Raw genomic sequence first — 15,108 nt, forward strand, 5'->3', positions numbered from 1 at the left:
CTTTCAGCCCCTTACAATGCAACAAAATGTTTTATAGTTCTGTCACCTGTGAAGCAATTAAGAAACTATGTTATCTTTCAATTATGCAGTTTTCAATTTTGACTGGGTCCCAGCTTTCAGTGTAACAAAGCCATTGGCTTTGTCAGGCACAGTGCTGAGGACTAGATGTCAATGACTCATATAAAACTCTTCCCACCTTTCCACTACTACTCTGGGAGTTTGTTTTGCTCAGAAATCACTTGATTCCTTCATATGAACCCAGGCTACCAGATACAGAAAGCAAGAACCTGAAGTTTGGAGGGGTATTCTTTTACTTTACCATAGGAACCTCAGGTTGTTTATGTCTAACTTGCAATGATTTAGCCTATGTTCCTTTTATAAACAGTGGAGGAAAGGAAAAACAAGGTGACAAACTTTTTTTGGGAGTTGGTGGGGATTTTTTTCTGTTTTTGTATTTAAGATCCCTACCTTTAAATGAGATTAAAAAATGTTTGTTTTCTTCCACAGATAATGCAAGACCTTATGTGACTTTAACTTGATAATTAGTTCAGGTTAGGCCTCTGTTTCTATTTGTGATTTAAAGAATGGTTTCTTGGTTTCTTCCCCAGCATGGTGAATTAGAAATGCTGAGCTAGGAGTTTAATGCAGGTTTGCAATTTTACATATGCTTCAAAGAAGTATACAGGCAGCAGTGGAAAATTTGAAGAAAACATTCCAAAGAACCATTTCAGACAGGTAGAAAGTGCTGACCAATGACTAAAGGATCTTTGTCTTTAAATAGGTCCAGAACATGACAAAGGTGTTAAATATTTTTTCTAGTGACTACAAAAAATATTCTCTGGAAACCGGTAATCTTGTAAATGCTTTCACCTTGCAATTTCAGTTTACAATTAACTCAAAATAATAACTTAAAAATTATATTAGTAATCTCATCAGACATCTACATCTTTATGTCAGAAAGTGTGCTATAATTATCAATAACTGGAGATAATCAGAGCTATATAGGCTCTTGCCTGTAATGAAAAGCCAGCACTTGCCATCATTACGGTAGCTCTTCAAAAGCAATTAATGACAAATTTACCTTTCATTTTTTTTCTTTTTTTGTCCTTTGTTCTTTTTTCCTCCACAGTTCGGGAATATGGAATTTTATGTATTTGTATTGTAATCAACCTCCTAGCAACGCTCTGTTAAGGAGTTTTGGAGTCCTCTTTTCAGTAAGCTAGAGGACATAGCTGAAAGTCTAATTCCGGTCAACTTCCCAGTCCTTAGATCTAAGGTAGCAAACTGAGATACGTACTTTTTCTCCAGCTGATTATAGCAGAGTTGCTGAATTAGTGACCTCACAGCATGCTTTTTTAGCAAAACACCAGAAGTGTTACTTCAGGAACTTCAAAAAGCACTCAGTTGTAAGCAATCTAGCTAGCTGAAGAAGCTAAGCTAGTTATCTCTTTAAAGGCCTAATGTTCGTCCTATCAGGTGAAAATTATAAACCTGGTTGATATCTAAGACTAATTACAAACCCAGGACAGGGTTAATTTTCACCAGAATCCAGGAAGGGGCACAGCCGGGTGGGCTGACCCAACCCCAACCTGGCCAAACAGAGCAGGGTATTCCATACCATGTGCCGTCATGCTGGGTTCTGGTGGGGGGGGGCGGAGCGGCGGGAACTCACTCGTGGCTCGGGAGGGCACAGCGGCGGTTCAGTCCGAGAGAGTGGTTCTGTTCTGCTGGTTTGTTTTGTGTATTCCCCTTTTCTGTATCGTTGTTGTTAGTGTTCCGTTTGTTTGCTGTTCTGTTAAACTGCCCTTATCCTGACCCACCAGTTTTCTGCCTGTTTCTTTCCATTCTCCTCCGCACTCCGGCAGGGGGAGGGGTGGCCGCGTGATGCTTTTGTTGCTGGCTGCAGCCAGAACCAGAACAATCCTGAAAGATCTCATAAAATGTTTCCAGCACATAATTTTTTGCTAAACATATTTGATGAATCCAAGCTGTCTTTTACTTTATGTGTATTTTCTACATCCATCTCTGTTGTGTCTCATTTTTTGTTTTTCCTTTTTTCCTCTTCTTCCTCTTATCTCTCTCCTATTGTTTTATTTTCTGATTGAAGTATATATGCATATGCATATGAAAAAGCAAATGTGTGTATGCTCTTTCTTTTTCCAATCCATTTGTTACTTCTCTCTCCTCTCCCTACTTTTCCTCATTCTGTTGAAGAAAGAACATATTTTGTCCCACCTGAGGTTATACTGATTACTGCGGGAGCTGAGAATAAAATGCAGGTTGGTGGTCTGCCGACTGTGCTTGCAACTCTTTTCAGGTAAACTGGCAACATCCATAGGAGATGCAACAGGTGTTGCATAGAACATGAATGGATAATAAAAATCTACCTATGATTTCACCGTCAGATACAACAATCAGCTTGCAATGTGTCTATGATTAAAGATGCATGTGAATTAGATTTTGTCCACTTAGAATTACTTTTGCCAGTGTCTCACTCTCTCCACAGATACTCAGGATTATTCTAGGTTAGCAAGATACACAGTTCTATGTTCTTTTAAATAAAAGAATTCCAAACTAAAGGATCGTAATGAGGCTGAGAACAATTTTTACTCTGTGTCAACCCTCTGTTACTTTGCCAGAAGTTTCTGGAAATAGAAATACAGTGCGGCAAACAACATACGTTATCATTATTAGGCAAGTAGCCACCAGTTATATCTATGCCAAACCACAGGATAAACAGTATAATTTGTCAGGAGTATTGTTGTGTGATGCATGGGAAAAATAAATGTGTCATCTATTACATTAGAGCACAAGAAACAATGATGACATTCAGTCATCCCTACTGTTCGACAGCAAACAAAAAAGTTGTAGCAGTAAGGCTCCACACCTGTGCAGAAGTCTATAACTACTTACCTAATCACAGCAGAGACTGTAGAACGAACTAATAGGTTGCCCTTTTTAGTTGCAGCAGACATAAAGGGTTGAGGTGAAGGCTCATTACCACAGCATGGGAGAAAGACGTATTCACCCTTCTTAAAGAATACTATCTTTCTGGAATGTCACACCAAGAGATAAATTCTGTTGCCTGCTATATCTCTTTATAACATTTTTCCCTATTCCACTTTGCCTGCTGTTCCTGCTCTCTGTGCTGCACCAGGAAATGAAGGAATAAAGAGAGGAAGATTTCTGTAAGCATCAGAGCTGCCATTCTCTTTAACACAAGAGCACGCTATACTATGACGACAGGAAGAGCTTGCCCTGTGTATTTTGATGTAAGGATAAAGCACAACCAAAGAACAAGTGGGAATAAACTTTTTCAATTTAAAATACATAAGAAAACATTTCTTTCTCAGCACTGATCGAACACTGATGTCAATATTCATAGGTGCAATAGATGTGGATTCCTAAGAGATCATAGAATCATAGAATCATAGAATGGTAAGGGTTGGAAGGGATCTTAAAGATCATCTAGTTCCAAGACCCCTGCCGTGAGCAGGGACATCTTCCACTAGACCAGGTTGCTCAGAGCTCCATCCAGCCTGGCCTTGAACACTGCCAGAGAGGGGACAGTCACAGCTTCTCTGGCCAACCTGTTCCAGTGCCTCACCACCCTCACAGTGAAGAATTTATTCCTAGTATCTGTCCTCTTTCTGTTTATAGCCATTCCCCCTTGTCCTATCACTACACACCCTTGTGAAAAGTCCCTCTCCATCTTTCCTGTAGGCCCCCTTTGGGTAACTGGAAGGCTGCTGTAAGGTCATCCTGGAGTCTTCTCTTCTCCAGGCTGAACAGCCCCAACTCCCTCAGCCTGACCTCTTAGAGGAGGTATCCAGCCCTCTGATCATCTTTGTGGCCTTCCTCTGGACCCGCTCCAACACATCCATGTCCTTCTTATGTTGGGGGCCCCAGAGCTGGATGCAGTACTCCAGGTGATGTCTCACAAGAGTGGAGTAAAGGGGAAGAATCACCTCCTTTGACCTGCTGGCCACCCTTCTCTTGCTGCAGCCCAGGAGACGGTTGGCTTTCTGGGCTGCAAGCTCGCATTGCTGGCTCATGTTGAGCTTCTCATCCACCAGTACCCCCAAGTCCTTCTCCTCAGGGCTGCTCTTGAGCCTCTCTCCATCCAGCCTGTACTTGTGTTTGGGATATATATGCAGATATCTCTATCGCTCCTCAGAGATATATATGCAGATATCACTATCCCTGTAACATAACTTTTTGTCTGAAAACTGAAAAGTAAATCTTATTTAAAAAAAACTCAAAAAGTTAAACCCAAAGCACTTCTTTTAAATGCCTTATTGAGTCTTCCTTATAATTTGTGAAATATATTTTTGTGCTTCCCAGACACCTCATTATTAATGTAGAAATTATCTTCACAAATAAGTTAGAGTAAAAGGATAATGAGATTGTCCTTTATTGAGTCTTACAGAAACAAATAAAGATTAAATCATTGCTTATTTGGGACCCATATAGTAGACATTTTGGGAAAACTGAAAAGCTTTCCAAACTCTGAATTTGAATATACTGCCAAGTTGTGATGTTTGCTTCTAGAACAGGGACAGACATAAATATTAAATTAATATAAGGATGCGAGGCACATGTCAGAAGATTTTTTCCCATGTTCCTCAATCTAGACCGAAGCAATGAGAGAAAAATACAAGTCACTGAAAAGGCTAACATCCAGACATGTGAGTGTCCCATCAGTAAATCCTTTCTTGATCAACAGAACATTTGTTTTTCCACTACAGGATAACTTAATTTTCATGAGTAATGTTCACTCCAATAAGCTGTTCTCACAATATTTAAACCCTTAATCTTTGCATTTCATGATTTATTTAGACACTTAAAATACGTCTGAAATGGAGGATGGAATATAGGCAGCACTGATAAATCTAATCTGTTATCTTCCCTTTCTTTTTTTAATATTAATACATTCTTCTGTCACAGCACTTATCAGACACATTTTTTAACATCTTATTATTATGTCCTAGACTTTGAAGGCTTAATACCAGCTAATTAGAGGCATAGCATAGCAGGCATATTATCTCCTATCTTATTTGTGTTTACCCTATGAGAATCATGTTATATTTAAATCTCTGAGCCTACTATGTCAATGACATGATAAAGGCTGCCCTCCTCTGATAGTGACAGAGTCTTTGACTTTTACACTTTTAGCAGAATTGGAGTGCTTGAAAATTCCAAAGTTTTACATTAGAAATCTGTTTTCTCTACTATTATAGGCTAAAAGTTCTTATCTTGATCATTATCAAATAATTACTATTTCTACACAGATAACATCCCTAAGTTACATACCTGTTCCATCAATTAAAATTCTTAAGATGTTTTATTTTTTGCTTCATTTGTGGAGAACAGAAAGGAAGGATGCTTACATGGTTCATATTCAAAACCGAAGCTTAATTCTGTAAAAAAGTCATAACTTTAAAATCAACTGTAACTCAAAAATATTGAACATATTTTAAAGTTAGTTTTAAAGAAAGTAATAAAAATGTTAACAAAATAATTTTTAAGTGGTTTTGTATTGAAATTTCAGTTTGGGAAATTAGAAGAAAGTAATAAGCTAGAGAATGCTTAATGGAAAAGTGTTCATAAAGTCAGAGAGCCTGAATTTTTATGGTTTCAAAAAATTGGAAACATCAATGATATTTCCTTAGTTAATAAAAAGACTTGCTTTTTAATACCTGTTCAGAAAAAAAACCCAAGAAATTGTTTTATTTAACTTTGTATTTCCTATAACTTAAAAATAGTCAACACAGTCACAGTCTCAAAAGAAGTTCTATCATTTACATTTCACGGTATAAAAAATCCCACCATAAATCCCCAAGAAAGCTGCAATACTAAAATAAAATATTGTGGTCAACTGATATAGTATGCATGTTCACACATTTTGTTCTAATCATTTCCAGAGTGCCACTCAAAATCTCTATTATAGAAAATTTGATATAGTCTCTTCTAGTGATAATTATTAAAATGCTTAAGCAGAAGAATGAAATTTTTCAGTTATGTTGAGGCTGCAGACTTATAAACTAAGATTGTTGTAGAGATTAACTCCAGTTAAGGTATTTGTTGCTTATTTTCAATGACAGTTTTGATAAGGTGTATGTTTCAGAAATAATTATTTTGAATTTTTTAGTAGAATGAAAATAATAAATGTTAATATATCTCAAGTTAATAATGTGATATTTCAGTTACTTTAACTTTCTCAACTTCTTTCTTTCATTAAACTTCTATGAATGTGAGTTTATTTAGAAATTATTCATCATAAAAAAAGGAAATAAATATCACACTCCGAGTTCTGAAGGTTCTTGGGCATTAGGCAACTTTTACTGACAATTCATCACCGTTTTTAATAATCGCTTCAATCTGCCTTGTCAGTAATACTATTGAAAAATTATTAATCTGAGTTACATTTTTCTTTAAAGTATACAACTAAAGTAAGATATCAGCAGTAGCTAAGATAGCCATAGCTACTCCAACAACATTCAGAATGTAATAATTTATTTTTGAACTGCTATTTTAAAGTTGTAAGTTGTAAAATTCAACAAAATCAAGTAATTGATTAACTTAAAGCTTTTGGTGTGTCTGCCATTGATTTCCTAGTTTCACTCGTTATAAATATGGGTGGACAAGAACCCTGTACACTAAAGAAGCAATATAAAACTACTATAGTGGAACTATGCTGAGTGAGACATGCAGCTCTTACTCTGCAGGGTACTTGGGGCAATTTTGTGTCAATTTTGTGCTGCATTATCATTACAGTGGTATTTGTGTCTCCTAAAATTACCCTTATTTTCCCCAAATCCGCAGATATTCTTATTTAAAATGAGGTTTACTGGGGATATGTTCCTCCTAGATTTTAATTTTCTGAAAGAGTTATTTTAATCTTGATTAAGGCAGGTAGAAAATTTACTACATATCACTGTGAAGTTGAAGGATATCTAGGGGAGTAGTCAATATTGAAGTCATCTAGCTCAAGAAAGAGTTACCTAAAGAAAAATACAATAATAATTTGGGACTCTGGTGCAAATTAGGGAATAGAAATTATTGTCTTTGCTCCTGTTAGACATGAATATTCCAGAGAGTGATACAATCTCAAATATTTTCAAGTTATTACTGTGGGTTTTTTTCTATCATTGATTTCCAGTGGTTTTTAGAAATTGTAAAAACTTTAAAGTATGGGCTCTGCCTTCCTCTGTGCGTGTGCACTTGTGTGTGTCTAAAAATTCTCTTAAGCTTTAAGGATGGTACTAAAATAAACAGGAAAACTAACACTCCAAAACCAAACCAAACCAAACCATCAAAAAGATATCCCTCCCACAAAAAAGTGTCTGTAGGAGAGTGTCAGACTGCCTAAACCATCCAAAAAGATTATGAAATTCCTATTAACATGTAGTCTGCATTTAGTACTGCAATAGAGTGTATTCTGATCAAGCTATACATCTTTCAGAAACACACAAAGAATTGTTTCATCTCATCATTTAATCATATATGCTGGCCAGATTCAGAAACAGCCAAAATCTTTTATGTTAACCCCCACATAAGGAAGCGATTAACCTATATACAGGTTTAAGAAAAGCAGTTATGAATACATTATTACATTAATTAACATGTTATGTGTTTCTTGTCCTTGTGTGTATGGATCCTGTATCTTTTGGCTGGCAGAGCTCCACAGGGCTGGATGTTCCCTGCGGGCAGAGGTCCATGTGCTATGAGAGCTCCCCATGGGGCTGTCCCAAGGGGCCACAAAGGGCAGCCCCATCTCCAGACAGCAGGCATCTCCCTGGGGATAGGGATGGGCTGAGAATGGGATGGGATGTGGGGACACAGGTAGTCGTGGCTTTGCAAGGCCCATGACTGAGTAGGGCATGGCTATGGGGAGGTGGAGACTGGCCTTGCTGCAACATCACTGGTGGTCCTGGGGGGCTGAGATGGGATTCTGGGCTGTGGGCAGGTTGGGTGTAGCGGGCAACAGTTTCAGTGAGCAAAGAACAAGGACAACAATCAAGGAAAGGGCTATGGTACAGCAGACTTGAGGCTGCCTCTGACAAGCCCCAGAGACCTGAGTGCAAAACGGGGATTGACTTTAGATCCTGGAGTTGAGTGAAGGGTCAGCACTGCTCAGAGATCAGAGCCCAGGGAACGGCTGGTTCCCGAGGAGGGTTTGCAGTCTTATGGCCAGAGGCTATGACTCTATGGCTCTCAGTTCAAGGCTTGAGAAACCCTAAGCTCACTGTCAGGGCACAGCAAGATTTGGGGGTCCATGGGTTGGGGTCCAGATGATGGGATTCTATGGCCAGACAGGGGCATGTCTGTGGCTGAGCTGGAGACTGACACTCCTCCGACATGGCTCGGGAAGGGGCTGATGGCCCCAGTTGATCTGAAATGGAGCCCTCAGGGCCATAGGTGTGGTTGGAGATCTCAGGAGAGGTTGGTCAGGATATATAAGGTCCCTCAGGGCTCTGAGACAGGTACGTATTTGCAAAGTCATTTAAAACTTTGAATCTCTATGATTAACCTTGATAGTTACTGTATATAATGTTATTAATTTTTTAATAAGAACTCTCAACAGAGAGCTTTGCTGAAAAGCTGATGGAATGACACAACCTAGGGTTTTGAAATACTCCTCCAATTATTTGTTTCTATTTTGAGAGAAATTATGTGTCTGTGAGAATGTTTGTGAGTGTGTGTGCACTTTTATCTGTGTAGATCAATGACTTGCTTCAATGCCCTTGCAAGCATCCTGTATGATATTAAAATGTGGCATAGACTCACATGTTGATCTTAACTATGTGTAAAAGCCAGGCAGCATCTGCAAAAGCAACAGCCACATTCAAACAGAATCAAATCTTGTGCTATGAGAACTAGATGGAACTATTAATGCAATTAAATCTACAGAATTAAATAATGAGCCATGAAGGATATTAATTCCTTGAAAAAACTAAATATGAATGGCTACTCATAAGCAGGAACTGAAAATATTTTTCTGATACTCTCACAAATAACATTATAATTCTCTTCAAGGACTACAGATTGAATGAACAGTTCTTCAAAGAGAATCCTTACAGAGATAACATCCATAAAACATACCAAGAGTTGATTGTCTGCTACTGAATACACACTTTGTTTAGAAGGAAAAATTGGGTCATTTTGTAACGATAAACATCAGCCTACGGACTATTGTAGTCCTCAGTTATTTTGTGCAAGATGGTTACGTGCTGATTCACTGAATGGAAAGTATTTACAAATGCAATACAGAACAACTTTATGTTGACAATTTGCAAAATTAGGTGAAAGAAATAATTTTGGTCTGCCATCCTTTCCTTTTTCTCCAACATATAATTCAAGTAGTAGATAAATAATACAATCTTTTATCCACAGCCTTTAGGAACCAGGAAGATATAATTTTTTGTTATTATGTAAAATAAAGAAGCAAGTATTTTTCTATTAGACTTAATCTACATTTTTCTTTGCACATCTCTGTGTACATTTGCACTGTGTAATATTCTGCTTCTAGCAAAATAAGAATCAAAGAATACAGTTCATAAATCAGTTTGTTCTCTTTATTGTATTTTTCTGAAGACTATAGTCTTTCAATAAAACTACGTAAAACCATTAGCCATTAACTTATCATTAACAGTTGCAAACTGATCAAGAAATACAAATGCTATGACCTAACAGCATCAGCTATTGTGAGAAATGTATAGTAATCATAAAATTAAGCTCAAACTTTTCCTGATCAAAGACTGTCGATATGTTGAGTAGAGCAGTCGTGCTTTTTTTCAGTACAGCAGATTTCCATCAAAAAATGAATTTTACAAAACAAAAAATATGCGAATATGCTAGTCGTGGTAGATTTCTTTAAAGATAAATGCTAAAATTACTTTGTTTGACATGGCTGAAATTTTATTTCATTTTTCTCAATCTGTATTGCAAGATATTTTATGGCACCCAAATCAAAGTAGAATGTACTCTGAAGCAAATTCATTTTCAGTCACTCCAGATGAGAAAGAAGAAATGAGGATGGGATATGTGTTATGAGCAAGATGGCAGTGTACTTTTTACACTGAAGTTTCAAAGATGTTTGTATTATTTTTCTGAGGTCCTACCCAGGTATCCATTACATTCTGACAGGAATTTGCACATTCCTCAGCTTTAGAGGTTTGTAGGGAGCTCAGAAAGATCTCTTCAACTGGCTCTTCACTGAGCTGCCTGTCAGAAGTAATCCACTCCTTAACTCTCAGGAAGCAATAATAAGGAGACACCCTCATTGACAGATACTTGTCATGATGCTATACACCTCTGTGTTTCCCTAACTGTACTCTTGAGCTGTTTACTTAACAAATTCTATCAAAGAGAAATTAACTATAATCAGACAGAGAATGTGTGCCATCCCAAACTGACCCTTTGACATCTTCAAAATAAGGAGGTAAGAATGGTGTTAAGATTGTGTCTCTTGAGCCTGTTTCATCTTGCCATGACGAAAATAAGGTAACAGGCAAGGATGAGAGGCTTCTACTTTGGTCTTAAAGGAGGAGACCACCAATATCAAACAGCGATATGCAAATGAAGAACAAAGAACTGAATAGTATCCTGAGACAGTCCTGAACATCAAAGCAGGCAAAAGCTGTTTTTGAAAGAATGGGACTATAGGCCAAGCACTCCGAGTAAATCAGCTGAGGAACAGCCTACGAGCTATTGCACATAATGAGAAAATGAGAGTTCATCGAATCATGTAAATGTAAATTGCTGCTAAACCAAAGTCATGTAACAAAATCCTATTCGTAACAAATGCATATTTGGGATCACAAGTAGAAAGAATTAGCATATTAGTTAGTTGAAAGTCACCCAACATAATGTCTGAATCACCAATCTAGAGTTATGCTCACATATTTTTTGTCCTCCTAATGAGTACCTTTCCAGTAAATAGTGACAGCATTATGTTAAGTATAACACAGCTAAGGAGAATGGGAATAATAGAACGAAGTTCAGAAATTTTCTATAAGCAAATACAGTTTTGCTATGTGGAGATGTGGAGTAGCAAAAAATTCAGTACTTTCTGTACTGCGACTGAAAAATAAAGACCCATGTTAACTACCCTTCATCAGCTATTTGGCACAATGCTGAAATTAGCCCTTTAGATTTAATTTTATGACGATTTCAGATTTTCCATTCTTTCCTAGTGTTTTCCATGCATTCTAATTGCTTTTATATTATTTGTTATACATTTGTAAAATAGACTGTTGTATGTTTGAGCCACAGATACTTTCAGAGACTGAAAAATACTTGTTTGTTTGATATTGGATCTCCATTTATGAGACGGGGGATGGAACTTCTTCCCTTCTTTAGTGACCTTTGTAAGCAGAAAGTCAGAGAAACTTACACAAGAACCGAAGTTATGTTCTCCACAAGAAGAAACTCAGAACTTTAAAATTAAATTCTGAATAAAATGGAAACAAACTGTCCCTTTTGCTGTGATATTGCTGATGATTATGTGCATACAGCTCAACATTTCTGCTTCACAGGATTTTAAATTTTTTAAAATGTATTAATTTCCCCATTTTATTCCAATAACACATAATCCTTTCTTGAGTCTCTCTGTAATTAAATCTGAGTAGTTTTTCAAACAAGAGGCTTCTGGAAGAATCTTCAAAGAAGTTTTTCCCCTTTTTTGTAAAATTACAAGTAGATGTGTCATCATCAAAAAGCACAGCTCTCTTTCAGCAGATTACTTCAATTTGTTCTCATGTTTAGCCAAATGAAAGACTTACCTCTTTTTCTTGCACAATTCAGAGAATATTTTTTCCCCTGGCAGAATCTGAAAAACCACTCATCTTCACAGAATCACAGAATCACAGAATCACAGAATAGTAGGGGTTGGAAGGGACCTCTGTGGGTCATCTAGTCCAACCCTCCTGCCGAAGCAGGGTCACCTACAGCAAGCTGCACAGGACCTTGTCCAGGCGAGTCTTGAATATCTCCAGAGAAGGAGACTCCACAACCTCCCTGGGCAGCTTGTTCCAGTGCTCTGTCACCCTCAGAGGGAAGAAGTTCTTCCTCATGTTCAGAAGGAACTTCCTGTGCCTCAGTTTGTGCCCATTGCCCCTTGTCCTGTCACTGGGCACCACTGAAAAGAGCTTGGTCCCATCCTCCTGACACCCACCCTTCAGATATTTGTAAGCATTTATTAGGTCCCCTCGCAGCCTTCTCTTCTTCAGGCTGAACAAGCCCAGCTCCCTCAACCTCTCCTCATAGGGGAGATGTTCCAGTCCCCTCATCATCCTCGTAGCCCTCCGCTGGACTCTCTCCAGTAGCTCTTCATCTTTCTTGAACTGGGGAGCCCAGAACTGGACAGACTACTCCAGATGAGGCCTCACTAGGGCAGAGTAGAGGGAAAGGAGAACCTCCCTTGACCTGCTGGCCACACTCTTCTTGATGCACCCCAGGATCCCATTGGCTTTCTTGGCAGCCAGGGCACACTGCTGGCTCATGGTTAACCTGTCGTCCACCAGGACACCCAGGTCCCTCTCCGCAGAGCTGCTCTCCAGCAGGTCCACCCCAAGCCTGTACTGGTGCATGGGGTTGTTCCTCCCCAGGTGCAGCACCCCGCATTTGCCTTTGTTGAACCTCATCAGGTTCCTCTCTGCCCAGCTTTACAGCCTATCCAGGTCACGCTGAATGGCAGCACAGCCTTCTGGTGTGTCTGCCACACCTCCCAGTTTGGTGTCATCAGCAAACTTGCTGAGGGTACAATCTAACTCTTCATCCAGGTCGTTGATGAAGAAGTTAAACAAGATTGGGCCCAGTACTGACCCCTGGGGGACACCATTTGTTACCAGCCTGCAACTAGACTCAGCGCCGCTGATAACAACCCTCTGAGTTCTGCCATTCAGCCAGTTCTCTATCCAATTCACCGACCACTCATCCAGCCCACACTTCCTGAGCTTCCCTAGGAGGATATCATGGGAGACTGTGTCGAAAGCCTTGCTGAAGTCAAGGTAGACAACATCCACAGCTCTCCCTTCGTCTACCCAGACAATCATGTCATTGTAGAAAGCTATCAGATTGGTCAGGCATGATTTCCCCTTGGTGAATCCATGCTGACTACTCCTGATAACCTTCTTTTCCTCCACTTGCTTCATGATGGCCTCCAGGATAAGGTGCTCCATCACCTTTCCCGGGATGGAGGTGAGGCTGACCGGCCTGTAGTTCCCTGGGTCCTCCTTCTTGCCCTTTTTGAAGATTGGAGTGACATTGGCCGTTCTCCAGTCCTCGGGCACCTCTCCAGTCCTCCAGGACCTCTCAAAGATGATGGAGAGTGGCTCAGCAAGGACATCCGCCAGCTCCCTCCGCACTCGTGGGTGCATTCCATCGGGGCCCATGGATTTGTGGACATCCAGATCACTTAAGCGATCCCTCACACAGTCCTCCACGACCAAGGGAAAGTCGTCCTCTTTGTAGGCTTCTTCTCTTACCTCCGGGGCCTGGGATTCCTGAGGGCCAGTCTTAGTACTGAAGGCTGAAGCAAAGAAGGCTTTCAGTACATCTGCCTTCTCCGCATCCTCCGTCATCAGGACACCCGCCTCATTCAGCAGTGGCCCCACGTTGTCTCTAGCCTTCCTTTTGCTGCTGATGTAGTTGAAGAAGCCCTTCTTGTTGTTTTTGACATCCCTTGCCAGCTTCAATTCCAGGTGAGCCTTGGCCTTCCTCGTCGCATCCCTGCATGCTCTCACCACGTTTCTGTACTCTTCCCAAGTGGCCTGTCCCTCTTTCCACATTCCATGGACCTTTCTCTTCTGCCTGGTCTCCGCTAGAAGCTCCTTGTTTAGCCATGCAGGTCTCCTGCCTCCTTTGCTCGATTTCTTTCTCAGGGGGATGCATTGCTCCTGTGCATGGAAGAAGTGTTGTTTAAAGAGCGACCAGCACTCATGGACCCCCCTGCCTTCGAGAGCCCTGGCCCACGGGATTCCTCCCAGTAGCTCCTTGAAAAGGGCAAAGTCAGCCCTCCTGAGGTCCAGGGTTTTGATCCTGCTTATCGCCCTGCTTCCTCCACCCAGGATCCTGAACTCGACCATTTCATGGTCACTGCAGCCGAGTTTACCTCCAACCTTCACATCCTCCACCAGTCCCTCCTTGTTTGTTAACACGAGGTCCAGCAGAGCGCCTTTCCTTGTTGGTTCCTCCACCACTTGCATCAGAAAGTTATCATCGATGCTCTGTAGGAACCTCCTGGATTGCGCCTGCCTAGCTGTATGGTGTTCCCAGCTGATGTCTGGGTGGTTGAAGTCCCCCATGAGAACCAGGGCCTGTGACTGTGAGGCTGCTTGCAGCTGCCTGTAGAAGGCCTCATCAACCTCCTCCTCCTGGTCAGGTGGCCTGTAGTATACACCCACCTTAATGTCACCCTTATGAGCCTGTCCCTTAATTCTAACCCACAAGCTTTCAACTCGTTCCTCATTTGCCCCCAGGCCAAGCTCAATGCATTCCAGTTGCTCCCTCACATATAGAGCAACTCCCCCACCTCTCCTGTCTTTCCTAAAGAGTCTGTAGCCATCTATGACAGCATGCCAGTCATGCGAGTTGTCCCACCACGTTTCTGTGATGGCGACCAAGTCGTAGCCGTCCTGCTGTATAATGGCTTCCAGCTCCTCCTGTTTATTGCCCCTGCTACATGCATTGGTGTAAACACACTTGAGCTGGGCTGTCAATCTCACCCCTGGCCTTGGCACGCCAAGCCTAGGCTCATCCCTAGTGAGCTGGGCAATATCCCCTTCCCCCTTCGAACCTAGTTTAAAGCCCTCTCAATGAGCCCCGCCAGCTCGTGGCCAAGAATCCTTTTTCCCCTTTGAGATAGCCGAGTTCCACTTGTTGCCAGCAGGCCCGGTGCTGTGTACACCTCCCCATGATCAAAGAAGCCAAAATTTGACCGATGGCACCAGTCCCTGAGCCACCTGTTAACCAGGTGAGTTTTCCTACCCCTTTCAGTGCTGTTCCCTGCCACTGATGGGATGGAGGAAAACACCACCTGCGCCCCTGATCCCTCAACCAGTTGCCCCAGTGCCCTGAAGTCCCTTTTGATGGCCTTGGGACTTC

The sequence above is a fragment of the Opisthocomus hoazin genome, chromosome 1 (genome assembly GCF_030867145.1).
Source record: "Opisthocomus hoazin isolate bOpiHoa1 chromosome 1, bOpiHoa1.hap1, whole genome shotgun sequence".
NCBI lineage: Eukaryota > Metazoa > Chordata > Aves > Opisthocomiformes > Opisthocomidae > Opisthocomus > Opisthocomus hoazin.